The following is a 14,475-nucleotide window of genomic DNA, read 5'->3' on the forward strand; positions in this document are numbered from 1 at the left end:
AGGGGCTGGGGATGTGGCTCAAGCGGTAGCGCGCTCGCTTGCATGCGTGCGGCCCGGGTTCAATCCTCAGCACCACATACAAACAAAGATGTTGTGTCCGCCGAAAACTAAAAAATAAATATTAAAATTCTCTAAAAAAAAAAAAAAAAAATATATATATATATATATATATATATATATAATTTAAACACTAACTAAGGAATCTAAATGCTACAATTGTTTTAATATATAAGAGATACATTTTAACAATTTTAACACTTATACAGAGGCAAGCATGAGATAGAATTCACAATGGGAGTGGAAGGAGGAAGATAATGAAAAAAGGCCCACCAAAAGAAAATGAGAGTAAATACAACTGTTTATTTCCTAATTATTAGACAACAAAACAGAAGACTTCAAAATAAAATGATTTGTGCTTATTCCCATGATAAGTTCTTGATCTTTGATAGCACCTCAAAGACAAGATCCTCCTTTTGGCCTGTTGTCATTCTAGCCTAGAGTCCCAAACCCTCACATGCTTCATCAAACCAACCTGAAGCCCTACCATCCATCATTCATTATAGGAACAGATACCAGTTATAAAATTCTGAAATAAGACTGCATCTCAGTCTTTCAAATTAAAATTATACCTGAATGAAGTTATTTGTATACATAAAAGATATACGTGTACAATGACCTTTTCCTCTCCTGAATTTGTTTTATTTTCTTATTTATTTTTTATAGCAACTGGAAATTATTTACTACATTTCCTTTGAGTCTTTCTATCACAAAGAATTGATCAGTATGTAAATAAGTGATTTGAACCATTTTGACTTACAAGTGTCACTAAAACTTTTCAGAAAGCATCACCTCTACTATGTGTTAAACAAAGCCGGAGCCAGCCACAGTCATGTGCTTTGTGTAGAGATGGAAGAAGCAGCACCGTCCATCCTTCCTCTCGGCTGGACACTTGACTGTCCCAATGAGGAAAGGAAGCACAATGGAAATACACCTGAACTGTTTTACTGCAGTAATTTTTTTCATATTTCAAATTGTATTATTTAATATTTTGAATAAGATTTTTAAAAATAAATCCAAGATATAATTCCCCAAAAAATAAATAAATAAAATTCTGGCCTGCATTAAAAACCACCTATGCCAAATCTCCTGACTGTGGCCTACAAAGATTAAGGTCACAAAGCTACTTAATCTTAGGAACAGATCTGGAATCCAGGTTTCTTACCTTTCCCACTATACTATCTTGAATATTTAGTTGTTTAATGCAACGAATAATTACTGGTGTCTAATGTTATCAGGTATTGCTCTGAACACAAAGTAAATGACAATGATCAAGATGAACCTAGGACTAGGGTTGTAGCTCAGTGGTAGAACGCTTGCCTCACATGCGTGAGGAACTAGGTTCAATTCTCAGCACCACATATAAAGAAATAAAGGCCCAATGACAACTAGAAAAAAGATTAAAAAAAAAAAAGATGAAACTAAAGCCCTGCTTTCAAGCGGATCATATTTTAATAGGGAAAGACACAATAAATTAAGTGAAGTATAGGGCTGGGGTTGTGGCTCAGTGGTGATGCACTTGCCTCACATGTGTGAAACACTATGTTGATCATCAGAATAAAAATTAAAAAAACAAAGATACTGTGTCCAACTATAGCTAAAAATATTTTTTTTAATATTTATTTTTTTAGTTGTACACAATACCTTTATTTTGTTTACTTATTTTTATGTGGTGTTGAGGATCGAACCCCAGGGCCTCGCGCATGCCAGGCGAGCGCTCTACCGCTGAGCCACAATCCCAGCCTGCTAAAAATATTTTTTTTAAAAATAAGTAAAATAGGGAGCTGGAGTTGTGGCTCAGTGGTAGAGTACTTGCCTGGCATGTGTGAGGCACTGGGTTCAATCTTCAGCACAGCATATAAATAAATAAAAGATGCACTGACAACTAAAAAATACTTAAAATAATAAGTAAAGTGTACACAGTAATTTGTTACATGGAGTTATGACCTATGGAGAAAACTGAAACACTGGAAGAAGGATGTGGAGTGTGAATAGTGAAAGGTTGGTGGTGATATTTTAAATATGGAGAGCACAGAACCATTACTGATAAAGTGACTTTTGAACACAAATCTAAAGGAGGTAAGGCTATGGGGCAGAGCACTGCAGGCAGAGGGACAATAAATAAGTACAAAAAGCCCTGACATGAAGCAGGCTTGCTGTCTGAGAAATATGGAGACTGGTGTGATTATAAATTGAATAAGATTCTGAAAGACAGAAAAGTACCACAAAATTGGAAAGGTCACTGGTGTGAATATAAGAGAACCCAGACTTCTACTGAGAGTCATGGGAAGCCATTACAACATCCTGAAAAAGGACTGCCATGACTTTAAATCTACTGTAGAAAACAGACTACTGGGGGGGTGGGGGCAGGAGCTGGTGAGTAAAGGAAAAAGAATAAGACTAATTAGATGGTTTATACAATAAGTTAATCCTGCGATGGACCAGAGTAGTAAAAGTAGAAAGATGATGACAAGTAGACATACTCAGGTATTTTCTTTGAATGTAGCATTTGCAAGATTTATGACCAACTCGTTACAAGGTATTAAGAGATATAAAGAACTAAAAGTAACTTAAGATTTCTGGTCTAAGCAACTACAAATATGGAAACAGTCATTACTAAGAGAGTTAAGACTCCAAGGAAAGCAGATTCCCATTCTCTTAACAATAATTTTTCTCAGAGCAAATTTTTAAATTGTTTTTACCCTTTTAAATAGACTATTTTTTACAGCAATTTCAGGTTCACAGAAAAACTGAGCAGAAAGTACAGTTTCCATACACCCAAACACATACATACAGCCTCCCCCCATTATCAACATATTGCACCTAAATGGTACATTTGTCACAACTAAAGAATCTACATTGACACATTATTGACACATCATTATTACTAAAGTATCATACAGAGTAGTTTCACTACCCTGAAAATCCTGCACTTCACATATTAATCCTTACCTCCTTCCAAATCCTAGAAACCACTGATCTTTTTTACTGTTTCAATAGTTTTACCTTCCTCAGAATTCATATAGTTGGAATCATACAAAAGTAGCCTTTTCAGGTTGGCTTCTTTCACTTAATTATATGCATTTAAAATTTCTCCATGTCTTCTCATGGTTTGTGAGTTCATTCCTTTTAGACAGTGTATCCCACTGTCTGGATGTACCAGTCTGTTCATCCATTCATCTATTGAAGGATATCTTGATTGCTTTCAAGTTTTGGCAATTCTGAGTAAAGCTGCTATACAGCATGTACATACAGCTTTTTGTGTGGAAATAGGTTTTCAATTCATTTGGGTGAATATTAAAAAGCAGAATTGCTGGATCATATGGTAAAAGTAATAGCATGTTCAGTTTTGTTTTTTGTTTTTGTTTTTTAAAGAGAGAGGTAAGAGAGAGAGAGAAGAGAATTTTTGATATTTATTTTTCAGTTTTTGGCGGACACAACATCTTTGTATGTGGTGCTGAGGATCGAACCCGGGCCGCACGCATGCCAGGCGAGCGTGCTACCGCTTGAGCCACATCCCCAGCCCAGCATGTTCAGTTTTGTAAGAAACTTCCAAACAATTCTAAAGAGACTATATCATGTTGCATTTCCTCCAGCAGTGAGCAAATGCTCCCTTTGCTCCAGGACTTCATCCACATTTGGAGTTGTCAGTGTTCTGGACTCAAACTTGACATTCTCCTGTCTCAGCCTCCCTAGTAGCTAGGATTACAAGTATGTGCCCAGTTTATTTCCGAATTTTAAGAGTTCTTTGTCTATTTTGGATAACAATCCTGTATTATATCTTGCAAAAGGTTAATCCAAATCTGTGGCTTACCTTCCCATTCTCTTAACAATAATTTCTCAAAGAGCAAAACTTTTTAATTTTTTTTAATATTGTTTTTTTTTTCTTTTTAAGGAGAGAGAGAGAGAGAGAGCGAGCGAGAGAGAGAGAGAGAGAATTTTTTAATATTTATTTTTTAGTTCTCAGCGGACACAACATCTTTGTTTGTATGTGGTGCTGAGGATCGAACCCGGGCCGCACGCATGCCAGGCGAGCGCGCTACCGCGTGAGCCACATCCCCAGCCCCAAAAACTTTTTAATTTTTATGAAGTCTTTCCTATGGACTATTTCATGAGCAGATTGTTTTAATATATTTGGATTTGGTTTGGAAAGCTGGTGACCAGAAATTAGACTCATTTTTTAAAAACTTTATTGGGATATAATTTACATACCATAAAATTCATGGCTTATAGTATAAAATTCAATGGTTTTAGGTATAGTCACAGTGTTATGCTACCATCACCACAATCAATTTTAGAACATTTTCATCACTCCAAAAAGAAACTCCAAATATCCATTAGCAGGCACTCCCCAAGTCTCCATGTTCACTTTCTAGGCAATCACTTTTCATAAGAAAAAATAAATATTACATATTAAAATTAATCATCACCACCTTGACCATAAACACATAATTTCGTCCCTCTGATTAGATTGTCCATCCAATTTCAAAAGATCAGAGTTGTACAGCATCATATTCCTATTAATAATCTATTAGATCTGTGATATATAATTTTTAATTTATTACTTAATTTTGGGGGGGAGATGTAAACTTTTTTTGGGGGGGGTACACTTTACCACTAATTCCCAGCCCTTTGTAACAATTTAACTATGAGGGCTGGGGATTTAGTTCAGTTGGTAGAGTGCTTGCTTTGCAGGCACGAGGCCATGGATTCGTTCCCTAGCACCACCAAAAAAAAAAAAAAATTTTTTTTCATTATGAGACAGGATCGCCCTAAACTGCCCAGGCTGGTCTCCAACTCTCAGTCTTATTGCTATAGTCTCCTGAGTAGCTGGGATTACAGGTATACACCACCATGACTGATTTAAATTTTTATTGATTTCACCGTAATTAAAATCCAAAATTTATGGGCTGAGGTTGTGTCTCAGTGGAGGAGCACTTGCCTCAACACTACATAAAAAAAGAGTAAACAAAATAAAGATTTTCTTAAAAATCCAAAATTTATACGTAGTTGCATTTTTTCAAATCCAAATTCACTTCTGGCTTAAGGGCAGTTCCAAAGAACAAATATAAGAGAAACTGATAAATAATTCTGTTTGGCCTATAATTTTTTTAGTTTTTTATCACAATCTCCCTCCTCTTTACTCTGCCAAAATAAAAAGCACTATTCTTTTTAGATTAGCTTCACAGTACCAGTTAATACTTTAAATTATTTTTCTGATACTATATAATTTTAAAATTAAAATAATACAACGATGCTTTAAGGTATCTATCTCAGGACAACAGCCACCTTTCTTAGGTATAATGCTTTGCTCATTATATCTGCAGTATTTTCTCTGGTACATGTGCCAAGCCTCCTCAAAGAATTCCACCAAGATACTTTAGAAGTGTTTTGCTGTGGGCTGGGGTTGTGGCCTAGTGATATAGCACTTGGCTAGCATGTGTGAGGTACTGGGTTCGATTCTCAGCACTGCATATGAATAAATGAATAAAATAAAGGTCTATCAACAATTAAATATATATATGAAGTGCTTTGCTGTAAGTCAAACCAAAATAAGCAGAGTTTTTGTTTCCAAGTCTGCTCTCCATGAGGCTTTTATGCTATCAGTTACTTGTCCCAGCCACACTGCCTTTCAGATTTCATACCTTTTAAGAATAGGCCTGGGCTGGAGTTGCGGCTCAGTGGTACAGCGCTCCCTTAGCACGTGTGACACCCTGGGTTCAATCCTCAACACCACATAAAAATAAATAAATAAAAGTATTGTGTCCAATTAAAAAAATTTTTTTTAAAAAAAAGAATAGGGCTGGGCTGGGGATGTGGCTCAAGCGGTAGCGCGCTTGCCCGGCGTGCGTGCGGCCCGGGTTCGATCCTCAGCACCACGTACAAACAAAGATGTTGTGTCTGCCAAAAACTAAAAAATAAATATTAAAATTTTCTCTCTCTCTCTCTCTCTTTAAAAAAAAAAAAAAAAAAAAAGAATAGGCCTGCTGGAGATGGGCACTGTGGCATATGCCTGTAATCCCGGCAACTAGCAACTTATTGAGACCCTCAACAACTTAATCTGTTTCAAAATAAAAAATAAAAGTGCTGGGAATGTAGCTCAGTAGTAAAGTACCTCCAGGTTCAATCCCCAGTACCAAAAAAAACCAGGCCTAGCTACCACCAGTTAAAGAGTCTGTACCAGAAATACAAACAATATTTTCTTCCAACATATCCTCTGATACAAGCCTCCAGGGAGCTCATTTTCCATTATTTCCACAACTTTTGGGGGAGGGAAAAATTCTCTACTTCTCAGAATATTCATCTCTCAACTTGATCATATTCAGAAAATTATGTTACTTGTAAACTTGGAAGCTCCACTGTGAACAACTCTATAAAGATCAATTTTTTTATTTTTTACTTTTGTAGTTGTAGATGGACAGCATGCCTTTATTTCATTTGTTTATTTTTATGTGGTGCTGAAGATCGAACCCAGTGCCTCTCACATGTGCAAGGCAAGTGCTCTACCACTGAGCTACAGCCCCAGCCCTATAAAGATCAATTATTAAACCATTACTCAAACAAATAAATAAAACTACTATAAACTCTACCCCTGAATTAGACTGTCCTCTTGGGAGGACTATCCTCATCCTAATACTACCCTCCTTTCCCAAAAATTACACAATGATGTCATGCCATCAACTGTAGTCACTGACTTGTTTCCATTATAGGATAATTCTTCTACAGAGCTTACTACTGTGTAGACCACATACAAGATCCTTCACAGAGGACCCAGGGTTAAGAATGTCTCTCTGTTCCCTCTATCAAGGATAGAAGTTAATTTCTCTGAGAAGCCTTTTGTATTATCATCTTACAGATTCAGTGTATTTTTAAATTGATCAGTTTCCGCCTTTCTGGAGGCATCTGGAAAACTTAGGGCCTAATCTTTAAGAAGTAAGCTGGAGCCTGGGGTTGTGGCTCAGTGGCAGAGAGCTTGCCTAGCATGTGTGAGGCATTGGGTTCGATTCTAAGCACCACATATAAATAAATAAAATAAATATTTTTTAAAAAGTAAATACTATATACATATATAAAAAAATAATAGTAACCTGGTCATCACAAATTTTATTACGTAAAATTCTTACTTTTACTGCTAGTCCGTCTTGGTTTCCTACCTTTATTTTCTCTGACTTGTTTTTCTTATTTATTTCTAAAAGTAATTTATACTGCTACACTAAATGCACTTTTGCAAACCACCCTATATCCTTTTTGGAACAAAGTAAATTATCATTTAATTAACATATTGTAAATAGTCACAACAAAGAATCCTGAGGGACTCCAAGGTCCCTATGTTCCAATGGGCCATAATTTACATTATCATGTGATTGGCTCTCCTAAGTCATAATGCCTCCTAGTCCTGCCTGATGACTGGCCCACACTCTCAGTGCTGGTCTGTAAGTAACACTGAGCCAGATACACTAGTGCACACCCATAATTCCAGTACTCAGGACACTGAAACAGGAAGAGCACACATTCAAGACCAGCCTGGGCAACTTAGCAAGAAGGACTCAAAATAAAAAATAAAATGGGCTAGGGATGTAGCTCAGCCATACAATGTCCCTGGACTCAATTCCCAATAATATCCAAAAAAAGGAAAAAAGAAACAAAGGACCATAAATTGAAGAATATCACAGTCACACCTTGTCAATCTCAAAGGTTGTCTGGAGAAAACATATAAAATTACTTAAGCAGAGTCCTTCACCTGGAGCCCAGGCATGCTAACTAGAGTAAAGATGCAGCTGCTGCCTATCACTGCCACTTCTGCAGATCCAAACTAAAGATTTTGAGAGCTATGTGTCTAAACCAAAGCTACTGCCTCTCATCTCTTTAATTCAACAGTTGCTTAGAAGTTCATAACCAGTACACACACAAAAAAAGAAAAATCTGTAAATTTCAGTATAAACCTTATGTAGGTCACCAACAATATACATGGTAAACTCACAAGAGTCCAGCCATGCCATGGGCACAACATACACTCTTCCCCTCCAAAGCTTCATAGCTTTGTTCTACTAACTTGGTTTGCAGAATGCATGGCTTCCTTTACTGCTCAATAACAGTCACTGAGAAAAGATTCTAAATGTTCTTCCAAACTGAAGACAAATCATACTCCTCTCTCTTTTTTCTGGCCCAATTAATTGCTAATCCTTGAACAAGAAGATGTTTGTGGCCCCGTTCTTGGGAGATCTTATTTTTCTTCTCTATTTTGTCCTTATAATATGTGTTTATGGTCAGACACAGTGGCACACATCCATAATCCAAACTACTTGGGAGTCTAAGGCAAGAAGATTGCAAGTTTGAGGTCAACCTTGGAAACTTAGCAAGATCCTCAACAACTTAGCAAGACTGTCTCAAAATTTAAAAAACAAAACAAAACAAAACAAAACAAAACAATAAAAAGACATAGCTCAATGAGCATTCCTGGGTTCAATCCTGCTCCCCTGCAAAAAAAAAGTATTTGTTTGTGGTTCTATTCTACATTCTGCTCCTTGTTCCCTCTTGGCCCTCAAATATACTGGGTTCTAATTTTTTTAAATTCTTCACTTAGCTGATCTTACTATCTAAGAGCTTTTTTTTTTGTGGGGGGAGACTAACTTAGGGCCTCAACAAGTTGCTGAGGCTGGCCTTGAAATTGTGATATCCTGTCTCAGGCTCCCAAGTTAGAGGTGTGCCACCACACCTAGCTAAAAACTACTACCTATATTTACTTTTATATACTGGTATTTATAATAAACTCATAGCTTAAGAAATTAAAATCTATCCTAAATTTTGTTTTACATAGTCTATACTATATACAAATTACTGAAATTGAAGATAAGGGATCCTTGATGATAGTTATATTCACAAGCTTATGATCCATAAGGTAACATCTGTACCTTCAGGCAAAACTGTTTCTCAACCATGGCACTACTAATTCTTTATTGTGGGAGCTGTTATCCTGTACAACAGCAACATCCCTAACTTCTACACCTACTATATACTCACAAGATTCACACCTCTACCTGTAACAACCAAAACTGTCTACAGACATTGCCAAATATCCCCTTGGGGGCAAAACTGTCTCCAGTTGAGGACCACTGATCTAGATCTTTCTCCAAAGTTTAATACAATTAGAACAGTGTTTGGAGCACATCTGGCAAGCAAAATTATTTGTTGCCAGGTGAGATGAGACAAGCTTGTAATCTCGGCAAATCACGATGTTGAGGCAGGAGGTTTGCAAGTTCAAGGCCAGCCTGGGCAACTTAGTGAGACCCTATCTTAAAAAACAACAACAACAAAAAACACATAAAAACGGCTGGGGATGTAGCTCAGTGATAAAATGGTAAAGCACCTCTGGATTAAATCCCTAGAACCAGGAACAAAATGTGTTTTATTGGGCTGCAATATAGCTTAAGAGCAGAGTATTTGCCCAGTCTAGGTTCATTCTCCAATACTGCAGAAATAAATTAGTTGGTTAATTATTCTGTTGTTTAACTCACCTGTATGCAGCAGTCTTCTGGACATTTCTACCTCAATGTCTTAACTTGGAAGCATCTCTTATCTGAACTGTCTCCCAAAGGTTCTTGTATTAAAGACTTGGTCCTCAATGTAGGGATGCTCAGATGGGGTTCTGGGGAAGTGATTGGATCACGAGGGCTCTAACATCATTATTATATTAATCTACTAACAGCTGAATGGACTACTGAGAGGTGACAGAACCTGTGGGAGGTGGGACCTGATTAAAGGCAATGGGCCCTTGAAAGTGTGTCCTTAGGGGCTATATCTTGTCCCAGGCCCCTTTCAATCTGCTTCTGCTTCTTGACTGCCACAAGCTCAGAAGTTTTCCTATATCCTGCCCTTCTGCCAAGATTTTTTGTCTGGCCTAGCAAGAATCTAAGAGGTTATACTTAACTCCTCTCTCTCTAATAACCTAGACCTAATCTACAAGTTCTTCACAATCTTTATTTCTTTTAAAACACCATAATCACTTCTCTTACTTCAGGCTCTCACAGTGTGTCACCTGTTCTATTGCTTCTATGACATTTCTGTCCCATTCCAATCCATGGTTCACAATGTTACCAGAATAATATTTCCAAATCTTACTGTTAGTATTCTCCTTAAAAACCCCTCAAAACCGAGCACAGTGGCACATTCCTATAATCCCAGCGGCTCAAGAGGCTGAGGCAGGAGTATTGCGAGTTCAAAAGCCAGCCTCAACAAAAGCAAGGCATTAAACAACTGAGACCCTGTCTCTAAATAAAATACAAAATAGGGCTGGGGATGTGGCTCAGTGGTTGAATGCTCCTGAGTTCAATCCCTGGTACCCCCGCAAAAAAAAAAAAAAAAATTACTCAAAAGGAGCTGGGAATGAGGCTCAATGGTAGAGCTCTAGCCTAAGATGTGCAAAGCACTGGGTTCCACCCCTAGCACTGGGGGGGAAAAAAAATCCCCGAGAGCATTCCTGTCTATAGCTATGCTTTCCAAAATCAATTCAGATTCCTTCGTGATTTTTTGCATATTCCTACAACACACAAGAGTATACTCTTATATTAGTTTTCAATGAATCTACTTTTTTTAATTAGCCACATATTAACAATATCCCAAAATCACAGTATGATTTGTTTTCTCAAAAATATGAAAAGCTGGGCACGGCGGCACACACCTGTAATCCCAGCAGCTTGGGAGGCTGAGGCAGGAGGATCACAAGTTCAAAGACAACCTCAGGGGCTGGGGATGTGGCTCAAGCGGTAGAGCGCTCGCCTGGCATGCGAGCGGCCTGGGTTCCATCCTCAGCACCACATATAAACAAAGATGTTGTGTCTGCCGAAAACTAAAAAATAAATATTAAAATTCTCTCTCTCTTTAAAAAAAAAAAAGATAAAAAAAAAAAAAGACAACCTAAGTAATGGCAAGGCACTGAGCAACTCAGTGAGACCCTGTCTCTAAATTAAATACAAAATAGGGTTGGGGATGCAGCTCAATGGTCGAGTACCCGAGTTCAATCTCTGGTACCAAAAACAAATAATTAAACTAAATTAAATTAAATTAAATATAAAAAGCATATCAGGCCTGGGGCGTAGCTCAGTGGTAGAGGTAGAGCATTTACCTAGCATGCATGAGACCCTGGGTTCAATCCCCAACACAGGAAAAAAAAACTGCAATGCGTTCATGTGCCACCCAAGAGATAAAAATCCAAGCACATCAACTTTGTCTTCCATAATTCAGCTTCTACCTATATTCCCAACCCCACCTCCAGCCATACCAAACCACTTCAAATTTCTGAACAACCTGCGTTCTCTCAGGACTACACACTATTGTTTATGGTATTTTTTTCTGCTCACATGTTCTTTCCTTCTTGTTTTTTCTACTTGAACTCTTTACTGATTATCATATACAAGTCAATGTTCTAAAACTGGAAAATACACAAGAAATGGTTCTGTTCCTCAAGAATCTTGCCATCAAATAACAGACATACATGCTATCATACAAGGCAGAACACTGTAAATGGTAAAATGGAGCAGTAAAGTGCCATGGAGCAAAGCAATGTTCGTTTAGAAAATAAAGAACAGAGCTGGGTGTAGTGGCACTTATCTGTAACCCCAGTGGCTGGGGAAGCTAAGGCAGGAAGAATTTCAAAGCCAGCCTCAACAATTTAGTGAGGCCTTAAGCAACTTAACAAGACCCTTTCTCAGAATAAAACATAAAAAACGGGCTGGGAATGTTGCACAGTGAGAAAGCACCTCTGAATTCAATCCCCAATACAAAAAAAAGTTGGAAATGATTTTTTATTTGTTTTTTTCACGACCAGGGACTGAACCCAAGGGTGATCTACCACTGAGCTAGATTACCCAGCCCTTTTTAGTTTTTATTGAGATAAGCCTTACTAATTAGCCAAGGCTGACCTCAAATTTGTCATCCTCCTGCTTCAGCCTCCCAAGTTGCTGGGATTATAGGCCTGTGTCAATGTACTCAAAGATAAAAACATTTTTTAAATTTAAAAAAAAAAAAGCTACTCAAGAGACTGACAGGAGGATGGCAATGTTTAAAAATAAAAAAGGCTGGGTATATCACTAAGTGGTAAAACACCCCTGGGTTGAATTCCAAGAAAAACACACACACACACACACACACACACACACAAAGATAAAAACAAAACTGAAAAATGGCTCAGACTAAACACAAAGTGAGTTCCAAAAAAGATCCCATTGTAATGCATAAAAGTTGTTACTATGGAATTATACAATTATTTATGTTTCAGCCTTGAGAGAGATTCTAGTATTTTCCCAGTCTCATCTATAATAACTGTCTTCAGCTTTTCAGTTAAAAAAAAAAAGAAAAAAAAAGGGCCAGGGTTGTGGCTCAGTGGTAGAGTGCTTACCAAGCATACATGAGGCACTGGGTTGGATCCCAGCACCACATAAAAATAAACAAAATAAAGGGAATGTGTCCATCTACAACTAAAAAATTTGTTTAAAAACTGAAGAGTAGTTCACTATGCAATTCTTTACTTACATGTCTCCTTTAAGAACTGTCCAACAGATCAGAACATTTTCAAGTTATAGAACTTCTCCTCCAAAACTCCATAGGTTTAAGGCTGAGGTGTAGCTCAATGGCAGAGCACTCCCCCGAAATAAAGGGAAAAATACTAACAAAATTCTTAAGTTTAAGTATTCAACAAATCTGCCTTTTATCATTCATTATTTTACTTTGCCAGGTATGAAATCTGTAACTTCTACGGTATTCTCTAAAATCTTTCTTGTGGATGAGAATCAAATGAGTTCTCTACAAAAGAGGTTACACTGCTGTCTATTTGTTTATATACTTCATTCTTATTCCTTTAAAGCAGGTAGATTCCATTTGGTACTAGTGATTTGACCATTTCCAATTCAGCTATTGAGAAACTGTGATTAGATCTAGAAATATATATTTATTATTTGACCTAGTACCGCCAACATCTGATCAATTTAAAACATAGCAAATTTCTGACTTCTTTTCTACCAGGAAAAAAAATCTTTTCCATCATGTTCATTAAGTGGCCCCAATTACATTTCTTCCTCTGATAGAATCTTTTATTTTGGCTTTAAAGCCTCAGAAAAGGTACTCCTGCAATACTTTCTTGGCCTACCTATTTTTAGTTTGCACTAATGCCAAGAAACAGAAACAAAATTAAATTTCTTTAAATACACCAAGCAGCACAAGAAAATTAATCTGATAAAAACATTTCCAGGACAGAAGAAATGTCTCTACTTGCAAAGAAAAATCCAGAATTCTTTTCTTAGTAGCTACAAAAGGTTGGGGGAAGAAAGGTTTATTAAACAGATAAAAGCTAAATACAGTCCAATTGTGTTTCAACAGGAAATAAAATGGTTTAATAATTATATTTCCTTAAGGTAGGAAGGAAATGTAATGTTGGTCAAACTGAGAAGTCTACAGAAAAATCTCACTGATTATTTTTCAAATTGTTTCAGGGTCCAATGTCAAGTTAATATCAAAATACATGCCAGGTCCAATGGGATAGGCCTGTAATGCCAGCAACAGAAGAGGCTGGAGCAGGAAGGTCATAAATTCAAGGCCAGCCTCAGCAACTTAGGAAGACAATCTCAAAATAAAAAATATAAAGAGCTGGGAATGGCTCGGGAGGCTGAGGCAGGAGGATCACAAGTTCAAAGCCAACCTCAGCAAAAGCAAGATGCTAAGCAACTCACTGAGATCCTGTCTCTAAATAAAATTAAAAAAAAAAAAGCTGGGGATTTAGCTCAGTATTAGAGCACCCCTGAGTTTAATCCCCAGTTCTGGGAGGTAGGGGGGATGAAGATACATTTTCATAATAAAAAAAAGAACACTTTACATTAATTATAAACAAAGCATAAAACAACTTTATAATACTACATACTAAAAAGAAAAAAAATTCCAGTGAATTCACTAACATGCAATGATTGAGTGCACTTATGGCATCAAAAACAAAACAATGCCATCAAAAGAGGTGTGGTTAGTTTTTCATTAATTAGGTTTCATGGTTAGTTGTGTTGTTTCCTAAGAAAGCACAAAACAGAAGCCACAAACTGATGAACTTGGATGAATATGAATGCTGCATTACTTCTAGTAAAAGTTTTCTCCTTAGTTAAATCATTGTATTAAAAATGGAAAAATGCACACGAATGACTTCCCTATTAACACATATAGTTAACACGTAAATGCAATTCAGTTACATTCATTCACAACAGCATATGGGACCTTAACGTTTCTCATACTTGTTGACTGATGTTAAATATCAAACTTCTATACCAAAGGAGAATGGGGGAAGGGGGAGAACACAGTAAAATCTTCCTTGAGAGAAACAATTCACTGACAAGTAACTTTTTTCTTGAAAGATAAATTGTTTTATATCCATAGCTTATAAGC

At 37.0% G+C, this 14,475-nt stretch overlaps 1 protein-coding gene across 1 annotated transcript in view; it reads right to left on the reverse strand.

Moving 5' to 3' along the window:
* Positions 1–14,475, reverse strand: part of Ppp6c (protein phosphatase 6 catalytic subunit) — a 35,906-nt gene that overhangs the window by 20,328 nt on the left and 1,103 nt on the right. The window lies entirely within an intron of this gene.

This window comes from Marmota monax, unplaced genomic scaffold (genome assembly GCF_021218885.2).
Source record: "Marmota monax isolate L192 unplaced genomic scaffold, Marmota_monax_Labrador192_F-V1.1 WCK01_AAM20220418_F8-fsc00020, whole genome shotgun sequence".
Taxonomy (NCBI): Eukaryota; Metazoa; Chordata; class Mammalia; order Rodentia; family Sciuridae; genus Marmota; species Marmota monax.